The following is a 13,349-nucleotide window of genomic DNA, read 5'->3' as shown; positions in this document are numbered from 1 at the left end:
GTGAAGGGCTTCAGACCAGTCAGACCCCTGCTGAAGCGACCTTGTTTACACTTGCACCAGAAGATAAGAGCCATGGTATACCCACACATTTGGCATAGTGAATAAACGTATACATGTGATTGATCAGGGAGCAGTGCCTCGAATTGGGTCAACAAGCGCATGTCCCATTCCCCAAAGAAACACGTAACATCTTTCATTCCCTTTAGAAACAGTGAGCATGTGTGGCTCGCTCAATATAACTACAGAGAATTGGCAGAACCAACAGAAACCCCATAGGATTTTGTAGTCCGACGTCACAACACAAAAACTGCCTCCATTTCGGAAGTATTAGAGCATAGTAACATTTGGTTATTGTTTCGGAACTAATCGTGCAATAATGGCGTCTTTATTGGGTGTCATCATGTGTTTTAAACTACCACAGCGTTTCCCATGCGAGTCTTGATTCACCTCAATAACGGTATATTTGAACGATGATTTAGGATCGTCATTTTGGAGACATCACAAAATGTCAGAGTTCCGCAACAAACAATCCCATGATGCATTCTGACTCACATGCCCTTTAGATGTCAGTTTTGACGCTCGACAGAAAACTTGGTTACAACAATATCGAAGAAGATTATGAACATTGCCCGTTTTCTAACACTGCATCCAGGACGGTCGTTAGAGATCAGATCATCCCCCCCCCCCCCCCAGGCCCTTGGCCCCGGTCCAGACGAGGTGATTGTGGCAGACAGCGCTGGCGGTTTAGTGAGCGATCGTTTGGGGGGATGATGTTGTTAGGCTAACGAGGGGAGCGCAGATCTGGTAATCCGCAGTAATCTCCAGAGGCTTCATCTGCTTGGCGTGACCGGTAGCCAGGTCTCAAGCCTGACTAAGACCCCCGGTTCCTCGACCCCTACGGGCAAAAAAACACAACCGGCGGAACGGACCCAAGACCGAAAGCCGACCCACCGGAGCAGCGCACAAAACCAGAGTAACACGAGGATAACAGTTAAGACTGCCAAGTGTTCATCCTATAAGCTTGAAGGAATTATTGGGAAAAAAAAAAGAATGTTATTTTAAAGATGACCCACAATCCCTTGCACGTTTCCGTTAGCTTTGCATCTCAACTCTGATGTGAAGACGCGTTGTCCCCGATCAATCCCTCCAGCTCGCTGGCTCCCTCCCAATGGAACCGTGTGGCGGGAAAATTAAGCACACAAGAACTCTGTGAACTTTAACGTCTCCTCCGGACGTTCCCTCATCCTCTCGACATCTCATCTCCTCTCGCCACTCATCCTCTTCCCTGATACTCTCCTCCCTTTAATTCCTCCAACTCTCATTCTCCCACCCTGTCATCACCATCATCTTCTCAACATCTCATCTCCTCTCCTGCTCCCCATCGTCTCCTTTTCCCTCATCCTCTCCATCGTCTCCTTCTCACACCCTCTCCCCCCCCCCCCCCGCCTGAGGCCGGTGAGCAGAACGGTCGTCCCGTCACCCATGTCACCATGTCCCCACGGTTACACCATATAAAGCACGGCTAATGCTCCTGATGCATGTTGTGACGGAGGACTATGGACTAGACTAGAGTTTACAAGGGGCATGCCAAGGGGCATGCTCGTCTCAACCCCTAATGAGTAAGACAGAGAGAGAGAGAAAGAGAGAGAGAGAGAGAGAGAGAGAGAGAGAGAGAGAGAGAGAGAGAGAGAGAGAGAGAGAGAGAGAGACAGACACACACACACATTGAGAGAAAGATATTTAGAGAGCGGGAGAGCGAAAAAGAGAGGGAGAGAGAGAGAGAGAGAGAGAGAGAGAGATATTAAATACCAGTGTTCTTTAGTTTTGTTGTTACGTTACTTTTCGTGCTTTTCGTGCTTTGGCAATGTAGATGTATGTTTATGTTTGTGATGCCTAAGAAGCCCTTTGATTCGACTTGAGAGAGAGACCCCAGAGGAAGAGAGAGAGAGACTAAGAGGAAGAGCACGTTGTTTACAGACAGGACGAGTATTTTTGTGTTGTTATATGGCTACAGGGGTAGACATGAGAAGTCAAGCTCGTCTTAACAAAAACACTTCATGTACACAACAACACACAAATGAGCTATTTTTAAGTCCACACCAGGTAGTTTATCCAATGAAGGAGCTGGTATGTGTGTGTGTAATGGGTGTGTGTGTGTGTGTGTGTGTGTGTGTGTGTGTGTGTGTGTGTGTGTGTGTGTGTGTGTGTGTGTGTGTGTGTGTGTGTGTGTGTGTGTGTGTGTGTGTGTGTGTGTGTGTGTGTACCATGACGCAGACAGTAGCCTGAGTCTGTCCCCCTCTCTGAGTCACTCCATATCACATCAATGCCCACTGTGACCCAGTTCCATCTCTCTCTTTCTCTCTCTCTCTCTCTCTGTCTATCCCCCTCTCTATGTAGTTATCTCACTTTCTCTCGACACTTTTTGACACACTTTACTTGGTCCTATTGACCATAAGGTCTTTCTGTGTGTGTATGTGTCTGCATGTCTGAATATGTCTGAATGTGTTTGTGTGTGTGTGTGTGTGTGTGTGTTTGTGTGAGTGAGTAGGACAGTGTGTGCGTGTGTGTGTTTGTGTGTTTGAGAGTAGGTCAGTGTTTGCGTGCGTATGTGTGTGCGTATGTCTTTGGGTTTGACATAAAGTAGGTCTGTGTGTGTGTCCGTGTGAAAGTAGGACTGTGTGTGTGTGCGTTTGCGAGTAGGTCTGTGTGTGTGTGTGTGTGTGTGTGTGTGTTTGTGTTTGTGTGTGTGTGGGAGAGTAGGTCAGTGTGAATGTGTGTGGGGGGAATATATAACTTCCTAAGAAGATACTCGGGTCAGGTTTTTATGAAGAAGAGGGTCTGGTCTAGCCTGGCTAACGCCAGACCTCATCTCAATCTACATTGAGAAGAGGTCTGGGAACCACACATTCATTTTCTCGTATTTGAGGTGTGGTTTACGATTGCCCGGAGCCGTTTATTGGGCGACACAAATGTCTATCATATGAGTCTGTACGTAGCTCATAGCCAATCGTATCAATTATACCAGATGACGTATGAGGAGTGACAGAAATTCGATGAGGAAGAAGACGATGGGTGTGTCGAATAGACGTCGTCATCGTCTTGCCGTCCCTCCCCGTTCTGTGATTGGTTCCCTATCTAAGGCGAATAACGGATCCATGGAACTCAGGCTGCCTAGCAGCGCGAAATGATATCGCGCGAAAGGCAGCATGGGTATACCCAGGCTAGGTCTGGTCAGGTTATTATTAAGAAGAGGGTCCAGTCAGGTTATTATTAAGAAGAGGGTCCGATCAGGTTATTGTTAAGAAGAGGGTCTGGTTAACTTACTATTAAGAAGAGTGTCTTTAAATATGAGGGACTGGTCAGTTTGTAACACAAACAAACCCTCAACATTTTAGCAGCCGAGTCAAAACTGGCAGCCTTGGTCAAATAATATGCACAATGTTTGATCTTTGTACGATTGATTATCCCGCTTGATCTCACTTGATCTCACAAAATGGCTCCTCTGCATAGTATTCAACAGTTAGTATTTTTATCGCAGCGCTATAAGTTCAAGAAATTAATATTCTATACAATATGTATTTTGTGTGTGTGTGTGTGTGTGTGTGTGTGTGTGTGTGTGTGTGTTTGAGTATGTGTGTGTGTGGTACTCCTGTGCTCATGTGCAACCACTAACAGCTGCATGATGATTACGTGGGTCAGGGAGCTCAATATGTGTGCGAGGCGGAGAGAAAAGCAGGAGAATTTTTCTTAAAACCCCTTGTTATGATTGAGTGAGTGTGTGTGCGTGTGCGTGTGCGTGTGTGTGTGTGTGTGTGCGTGTGCGCGTGTGTGTTTTGTTCAAGGAGAGCTCTCGGGTCAATTATCTCAAGATGTTGAAAGAGGAGAACCCGTCTGAACAGTTTGGCGTTTTTCTCTGAAGTCTTCGCCAACAGACCCGTTTCTCAGTGACCCCGCCCTCCGTTGTTGACACTCCAAAGTCCACCAAGAGAGGAGGTTCTAGAAAGTTCTGCAGTATCCTTTTTTAACATCCGAGCATGACCAGTGTGTTAGAAATATGAATAATATATGATTTGCGTATGTATATATGTGTACGTGACTGTGCATGTATATATGTGCATGAACATACATACATTTATACATATGTGCATATGCATGTTTTTTCATATGCATAGATACAGATAGATATCCTGAATGGAAAAGAAGGGCCAGTATATCTGCCGACCGTGTCTGTGTTAGCTGAGACTCGGTATGGAGAGCAAAGATCGTGTGCAGCAGATTGCGGAGGTGATCGGTCAGAGAAACAAACAGAAAATTCGCAACTCGCCGTTTGTTGACAAAGGGTGACATTGGGAAAAGACGAAGTAAATGAGGTGAAAAGGTCGAGCACACCTGAAGAATCCAAGCAACGGACCAATCAGATGTGAGAGGTCGAAGGAGAGGCCCAGTGCTCCTTTCCCCTCTTGCAGGGGCCCTGTTGTCCTCTGTGCGTGCCCGCGTGCGCGCACTCGTGCCTGTGTGTGTCTTTGTGTGTGTGTCTTCATGACGTGTGCATCATCTGCACGGCTGCTCAAGCACTCGGCCACCGCCAGGGGACAAAGGGAATGGCTGGTGTGTGTGTGCGGGGGGGGACCCAGTGAAGTGGGCGCCGGGGCTGCATTAATGAGGGGGATAAAGAGAACCTGGCAACCCAGCAGGCACGTAGACCACAAGACCCTGGAAGGGCATCAAAGGGCCCCGGCTTGGCACATCAACTGCCAGGGCTCTAACCCCTTCTGACAAGACATGGCTCCCATCCTTGAGTCGGGAGGAACTGAACGCCTCACCTCCTCTGTGTGCATCCGTCTGTGTGTGTGTGCGTGCGTGTGCATGTGCGTGTGTGTGTGCGTGTGTCTGTCTGTCTGTGTAAATGTTCAAAGAATGCCTTTTAAGTGTTTGTGTTGTCAAGGGGGCTGAGAATAACACATGGGGTCCACATGTGCTAGCATGTGTGAGCACCTGTGTTTATTCTGCCGTCAAAAGGTATGCGGGCACGTGCATCTCATGTGGAAGCGTGCGTGCCTCCGCGACACAACAAGTGAGTGCGGCCATGCTGGGCAGCCATGTTTGGGTGGGGGGGGTGGGGCTCAGGTTTACCATCCATGCGACCTCAGGGCATTGGAGTGAGGCTTTGAACGGAGAATCTCCTTGTTCAATAATTGACACGCTTTTTTTCATTGGCCAAGCCAAGCAGAACAGAGCCAGGGTTGGCATCAGGTCACCAAACAGGAAGTGGCTGGAGCTTTTAATCTCTTCAGTGTGAAAGCGTCACGACAATGAGATGTACAAACATGGATAGAAAATATGTTTTCAAAGCTTTTTTTGGAGAAGGCTTTTGGGATACAACCAACATTAGACAGTTTTCTATTCAATATTTCTGTGTAGTAAAAGCTGCAATCAGGGCAAGCTTTTCATACCAGCAGCGCGAGACAGAAAAGGTTTTATAGATATATTCATTATTGTGTGTACATAATACTTTAATAGTGTGTACATAATAATCAGAAAAGTTAAGAAGACTGCCAACATGAGATAAGAAGGCTTATGCAAAAATATACACATTGCATATTAAATGTTACATTCCATAAACGCCCACACAGCTACGTAAACAAAAACGTTACTGAGTCTTTTTGATGGCAATAAGCGTCATTAAGGCTGAGTACCAAATTAAAAGCCCACCCGAAGCTTTGATTCCAAAACCCAAAAGGGTGCCAGATTGCAATTCCTCTAGTCTGATCAAAAGATTATACATCCTAAGCAGTCCATTCACTAATAACTTGTGGGTTTTTATTCAGCCTGGATTACTTCATGGGAATGGAGAAGTTATATTCTCGTGGCTATACAGGCAGTGAGGGTACATATATAATTAATTGAAAGATCAATAGCACAGACTGACCACAGGCAGCAGCAGACTAATGTATATTTCATTTCACTGGAGGGTCTGTCTAACAAAAATACAATCTTTCCTTCCCTCTCCCATCTGGTCATGAGTGACTCCAACTCCTAACTAACCAACTGCTTTCTAATAACATGATTGTGTGACTTAATAGTTTCTGTTTTTTCTAACGTTATATCATTGACGATTCAGCAGCTATTGCAATCTCAGCCGTCCCTGGTAGGAGTCACTCCATCTTCTGTGTTACCAATCAGGGTTTCTTCCCTCTCAGGGGGGACTCTGCCCCCCAGAGGGCTTCAGGTTAGGGGGTGTTTTATAATTTAGGCCTCTGAAACTCTGTTGCAACTGTGATTGAGCGCTACGTCGATAAAATTGACTAGACTTGATTTCAACTTTGAAGGCCGCATTACATGGACTTCAATTAGCCGTCCGTTACCCGCTACATCGCACGGTCCCAGGTGACCTGTTGAGCAAGATACTAATGGCGTGTTATTTCATGTGTTCTGAGACAAAAAAAAACACCTAAACACAACATGATTTATTCAACAGTAATTACGAGGTTCAAAGTCATTGCGGTTCTGCTCTTGTGACATCAATTTGCATGGATTTCAATTACGCATCAAATTAGTGGCTATATGTATGCAACCCTCTTTTTTCCCCTCATCTCTCATCTTTTGACGGCTTTACAAATAGGCTATGAAAGGCATATTGAAACTGATTTATTTAGAAAGCAATCTCAGTGTTTGCCTCAGATTGAAGTCTTCGGATGAAGATCACATTAATAGGGTTTTGGTTCAATTACATTTAAACCCTTCATACGTTCAGTTTGCAATGCCACTTGGCAGCCATCTAGCTACGTTTCCCTCACACCACCATGAAGTGTGAAAGAATACTTGATACTTTTTCCGTCATGGGCCAAATGACACCTCCATCCCTTGACACGGAAAGGTCAAAGTTCATTACTCCATACCCAAAGAAGATTAGTGGAATATCTGTTGAGCTTATTCAAAAATGTTCTCAACCCCAAAAATTACTTACAAATGATTCAATCCTTCTCCAAAATCAGTCTGTTTAACTAGTTTCGAAGAAGAGGCCCAAAGAAGAGATATGATCATGTCTACGTTTGAATAAAAATCTGTACTGTGTGCATACTTACTTACTGTCAATTTTCTCTCTATCTTAATTGCGAGCAGAGTCAAGCTGACTCATACCCCATTTGTTACCATAAACGTCAACGCAAACGGGCAAAAAAACAACAACAATAGACAACAAACACACACAAACCCTGTTAACGGACGTGCCACTGTGTGCAAACACAGTCACCCACACGCCGTCTGAAAGCCATTACCCCGGACGCTTGAGAGGGGCCTTACCCCAAACAACCCACAGTCCCAGCGCACTGTTTGAACAAAAAGCCCAAGGGCATTGTGGGTATAAAAAACAACTCTCTCAACCCCATCCCGCTCGCCGTCGCCACGGTTTCACCACTCGCAAAAACCCCACGGCTGTCACATTTGCATATACATTTGCATGCCGCCCGACTCTTCCGTTAGGTCTGTCTGAGTGACTGCTGAGTTGGCATGAGCGTTGCACACACTTATGTAAGACTGGTGAGGGTTGCCACGGTGACTGCCATGGAGGACAGGCTGCGATAAGTTAAAACACCTTCAATATCCACTAACGACATTACGTGGGATTTGTCAAGCAAAGGCCCATTTCTGTATGTTTCTGTACGTTGTTCTTCCATTTCTGTAGAGCAGATACAAAAGAGGATCTTTCTGAGAGACAGTAGCTCAGGAGGTAGAGTGGTTTGGCTGGTTACCGCAAATGTTGCTAGTTCGATCCCCGGCGCCTTGAGTGTCGAGGCGTCCCTGAGCAACGCGCCTAACCCTAACTGCTCCCGACGAGCTGGCTGTCGTCCTTGCATGGTTGACTCCGCCGTCGTTGTGTGCATGAATGGGTGGGCAATATTGTAAAGCGCTTTGGATAAAAGCGCCATATAAATGCAGTCCATTTACCATTTATCATCTCACAGGAGCTGCAGACTGGCGGTTAATGCGGATGGCGGAAATGTGGCGAGCTTCAACTTGAAGAATTTTTTTTATTCCTCTAATCCCTGAGTGTTGACATAACTACTTTGTGTACTCACCTCCGACAGACTGGTTTTCAGTCCGGCCAGGAGTGATTAAAGAAAAACACCCACGTAGCTCCCACCTGTTGCTATCAACGCACGAGACAACAATGAAATAATCGTGTGGATGCACGATAACACCAGGAAACATAAACCAAACCATTAATCATTTTAAATTAATGAAAGAGTGCCGGATGTCATGAATAATAAAGAAGCCGAGTTCAGTTCTTGAACATGGAATTGTGTTCAACCCATTCGTCAAATGTCAGTGCTGCATATCCAAAGCTATGCTGAACTGCTGAAAACAGCCATGACACTTATCTCATTCAACCCCCCCCCGCCTCAAGCTCAAATCCCTTCCATGTTGGACTGCGTTGGAGTGCAATGATGATCTCAGATGTGGAGAAATCAAGCAAAGATGAGGTCGCTTTTTTTCCTCAAAGAAAGAAAAAAGCTCAGCAAAGAAACGGGGTATAGAGAAGCTATGGAGCCTACACTGGGCAGGAAGACAGAAACACAGAGAAATGAACACAAAGAGAGACAGATAAATGGAGCCGGTGCGGCAGAGAGGAAAGAAGCAACCCTAATTAGCACGGAAATTGCCATTATATTCTATTATAAATAGCGAGCATAGACCGGGGGCTATACGACAGTGTTCCACATGCCCTGTCTGCACCAGACACACACACACACCGCCCAAAGCAGGCCAAGCCATGCTACTGGATTCATCTCCGCCCCAGTTTAATCAGGATTTACATTTTGGCCCTCAGATATTATTGTTTATTTATTTATTTATTTTTTTCGAAAGGCCAGCTTCATATTCACATCTACACGTTTCTCTTCATCCACGCTTGTAATCTTGCGGTGTTCTGAGACTAAGCAGGGGGTGGGGGTCCACTCATGAAGACTCTTTAAGACCCAGACAGCCTTATCCCTGCCAGGGGAGACATGGCTGTCTGGGCCCGGGCCAAATCAGGACATGTCGCTGACACAGGGAGACAGATAGACAGAGAGAGGTGGTGGGCAGAGAGTCACACTATGAGAGAGAGAGAGAGAGAGAGAGAGAGAGCCTTCTATTTTTAACCGACCTAATCATAAAAGCAGGAGCAAAATAAGTTTGAAATGTTTTAAAGTGTTCGCACTTAAACTTTGAATGAGGCAAAATGTGGAAAGACCTGCTAAAAGCAGGTCTTTTGTAAGGCAACTTGCCCTAACATTGTTCTGCCCCTGGGGTTCTCTCTCTCTCCTCTCTCTCTCTCTCTCTCCTCTCTCTCTCTCTCTCTCTCTCTCTCTCTCTCTCTCTCTCTCTCTCTCTCTCTCTCTCTCTCTCTCTCTCTCTCTCTCTCTCTCTCTCTCTCTCCTCTCTCTCTCTCTCTCTGGTTTTACGTTTTTGTCTGAGATGCATAACAACGCTGAGATACCACGGGGTCCCACCTGTGCTTAATTAGCTTTTAATTATCGTGTAATTGACCTTAACCACAGTACCCCCCCCCCCCCCCCAACACATCTACACCTTTAATAATAAAACATCACATTTAACTTTGTTTATCTTACTTCCTTGTCCTCTCAGAGCCGAACAGTGCATTGACCTTCACCATTCCGAGGGAGGCATGTCGTAGCACGGTGTTTAATTAGCACCACGCCGTCCAAAGGCCTCATAATTAGGACCATGCTGTCAATAGGCCTTAAGCAGCATTCGCTTGAGAAGTGTCAAAGACCTTGCTCTCATGGCGTTCTCAAGAACAGCACGTTTGAAAGAAACGTAAAAATCAAGCCAAAGCTTAAAAACATCTGTCTTCTTGGACTGTACTGCAAATGTATTGGTTGACGTGTTATGTCATGCAATCAAAACTGTACAAATTTAAACTGGCCCCTCCTAATCACACCTTTATTCAGCCAGCGGACATCTTGGTTCTAAACGGCAGCTGGGTACTTTTACGTAGCAGGGCACATGATCCATGGTCAGTCCTTGTTATCTTCACTAGTTTAGCCTGCTAGCCTGAAAACACCTACTTAATGAGAGCAGAGCCCTAATTAGAGGTTCAACACCTGTGTTTAACTCTTCGATGACGCAAACTCCCTGGTCCTGTTCATAACAGGACCGTTCATAACAGGACAAGGGCGTTTGTCATCAGTTGCTAATCTTCTCTTTAAATGATGGTAATTGCCTGACCTGGGAGAGGTAATTGCCCCACCTAGAAATGAAACGTGACTACGACCGCATTTACACATCTAAACAAACCAGTTTTGAATATATAACTAAACGACAAACTAAAATAACTGGTCAGTCCCAGTCTTCTTGAGTCATATTCAACATGTGAAATAGGCCTATTCCTGTTATATAATATATGTTGAGTTTCACTGGTAACCATCATTTATAGGTAATTCAAAATCAAGCCTTTCACCACCATGAAAAAATGTGCCCCAATCGTTTTTTCGTTTTACACAAAATTGACTGCTTGGACCCTGGAAAGTTGAGTCCGTTCCAGAGTCCAAATTTCCGTGTGTTGGGATTGGTGGGTTCCCTCATAACGCAATAGAGTTGGAACAAGCAGGAAATGTATTTCAAATTAGCCATGGTACCAGAGCTGTAATTCAAACACGCTGCGACAGGAAAGGCCCCGTGTCTAATTTCTTTTATACCGCTACATGTACAGGCCAAGGTAGCTCAGACATTGCGCTCCAAAGTGGCGACAGAAGAGGAAGCATTATCCTGCAGCAGCTAGACGGCGGGGTAATAAAAAAACGAGCCAGCAAACCAAACAAGACGAGACAAATTAATGAACTAACATTTTCATTGGCTCATCCGGAAACTTGTTTGCTCTACAAGCAAATGAGCGCAACCTTTAAAAGATACATGAGCAGGAGCCGTAAAAAATAAATAATAATAAAAGACACGCACACTCAGTATCTGCGAACACGTTCTCTATCCGCCGCTCGCAGACTGGCTATAAATACACGCAATGGGGCCTAAAGTGCCCATGCAAGCAGGAACGAAATGTGTAGAGGTTGAGATCTATGTGCAACATTAAGTGGCGGCGTCGGCACTGTATCTCTGGTTATTTATGAGCTGTGGAAAGAGGAGATGGCGAGGTGTTCTTTGGTGCTTTTGATGCTTGGCACGAGAAGGGTAGCGATTGGGGGGGGGGGGGGGGGGGGGCAAGGTTAATAGAGAGTGACGTGCCTCGATACAGGCACAAACACGGATGATAAGGTGTGTATGTAGGTGTGTGTTTGAGTAACCGAAGGAGAGATGAAGTGGCTCGCTTGTGTTTTGAACAAAATCAATACACCAAAAAAAAAAAAAAAGATTTGACATTGGCAGAACGCGCCCCGCTTGGTATAGGCTACGTGCTTGTAAAAGATTAAAATCAATACCGCTGCACCAATAAGTCGGCCGTATAGTATTAGCCTATATTGAACGCAGTCTCTTTGCATGCAGATGTTTATTTACAACGTAAAGCCGATAATAGCCGATATGATATCAAGCACTTCATCCCTTTATTGAGGAATGGAGTAAGCTTTGACGCTGTATCCATTAATGGAGCATGTACGGGGAGGCACACGCGCGCGCGCACGCACACACACAAGCGCGTGCACACGAACACACACGCAAAAAGTGGCATGGGGACAAATTCCATTAGGGAGACTAAAGGTTTACAGCCAAATGGTTAACCTACCTTGAATCAATCTAATGACGAAGCCTGCAAGGGGAGCGAGCGCACGCACGCACACACGCACAAGTACGCACACACATACGCCCACTGTCGTCATTAAGCACTAATGGAAACCGTCAACTAGTCATTTTCTCAACCAGCCATTTTCGTCTTATTTATGATGCGTGTTCAGCATGTGAATCAACAGTTTTTCCGTGGGCCAGCTTGGCTTGGACCGGCCCTCTGACTGGAGTCCAGGCTAAACAGTAGAAGCCGGCCATGCTCTGACACAGCACTTATCACATCAGAGGCTGACATCCGATCGCAGGAACAACACACGAAGATTGTCAGTTGATACATTTTCAAAAAGATTGGTTTTTGGTTTGGTGTTGGTGTGGTATTTGGTTTTCAAGAAGAACCCTGTTTTCTATAGAGAGGAACATTAAAAGGTTACGTGAGGCTACTTGGTATGAGATGCGGTCATTGCATTCCGGTTGAACGCCAAGACCTTCTGATTATACTCCAGCTTCTGAGTTTTTCCGGTAATGAAAAATAAAAAGGGTTTAATGAACGTAAAACTTAAAATAGACCTTTTAGGTTAAATCGGCGGTCTAGATGATCATGATGAGGAAGTATCTCCACGTTAGAGGCCATGCTAATTAAACCAACGCTGTAATAAAACACACAGAACAGAAGCCGTAATAAAGAAATAAAGAGCTTATTCTCGTTGAAATGTGCTTGCAAGTGGGGGCTTACTGTAGTGCTTTAGTACAAAGTCCCAAACCAAAAAACCGGATCAAACGTACCCGACCTGACCGATACACAGCCACGTCAGAGCCTCCGTCCAATACCCCCGGTATCCCCAAGGCAACCGTCCGTCGTCGGGACCCACGCTTGAGCAGCACATTTGGGTCAGAGTCCCGGGACGGCCCCCCTGGTCTGGCAGTGCCCGCGGTCCCCGGGGACCCACGCTGTCAGAACACGTTAGCACTGAAGGAGCAGCAGAGATCGGACCTAGCCAGTGGAGCCCAGGTGGTCTCCTCCGGCTCTGAGGATTCTGCAAACTGACCCGGACGTGGGCTGGGCACGTCTTTGCACTTCGTAATGTATGTAGCGATGGCCGGTGGTTCTATTCTACTGTAGAGTACTATAACACAGAAAGTACGTCTGCACTCTGTGGCATGACGAATATTGCTCAGTGGCTCTCTAAACAGTTTTGGACGATGACAGACAATCTGATTTTTCCACATAATTACACGGAAAGTAGCACTTTAGAATACTTTTCCAAGGACCATGTTCAATTACACTCAATTAAAGTCGTCTACATTGTCTTGATCCTGTAACTCACCAGTAAAAATGAAGGAACACAACAGGTTTACATCATCTATATGACCCATGAGCTCATTACCCCTTTGTATGCACAGCACACACACATTCGCGCAAATTCACACACATGCATGCACACACACGCACACACAGAGTTGATCGTGGTTCAGCGGCAGGACACGACTTACACAACAAACTGGTGTTCATGTGTGTGTGTGTGTGTGTGTTTTATTACGAAAACACACACCCACACACACATAATGACTCCACGTTGCTGTGTTTACTCCTCCGCTCTTCCAGAGTTCCT

At 45.7% G+C, this 13,349-nt stretch overlaps 1 protein-coding gene across 2 annotated transcripts in view; it reads right to left on the bottom strand.

Annotated features, from left to right (window-relative positions):
• ccdc85cb (coiled-coil domain containing 85C, b) overlaps positions 1 to 13,349 on the bottom strand; it is a 31,732-nt gene that overhangs the window by 13,106 nt on the left and 5,277 nt on the right. The gene's annotated exons all lie outside the window — the stretch shown is intronic.

The sequence above is a fragment of the Gadus macrocephalus genome, chromosome 21 (assembly GCF_031168955.1).
Source record: "Gadus macrocephalus chromosome 21, ASM3116895v1".
NCBI lineage: Eukaryota > Metazoa > Chordata > Actinopteri > Gadiformes > Gadidae > Gadus > Gadus macrocephalus.
Note: the sequence above shows the minus strand (reverse complement) of the source record. Positions and strands in the feature narration are given on the sequence as shown.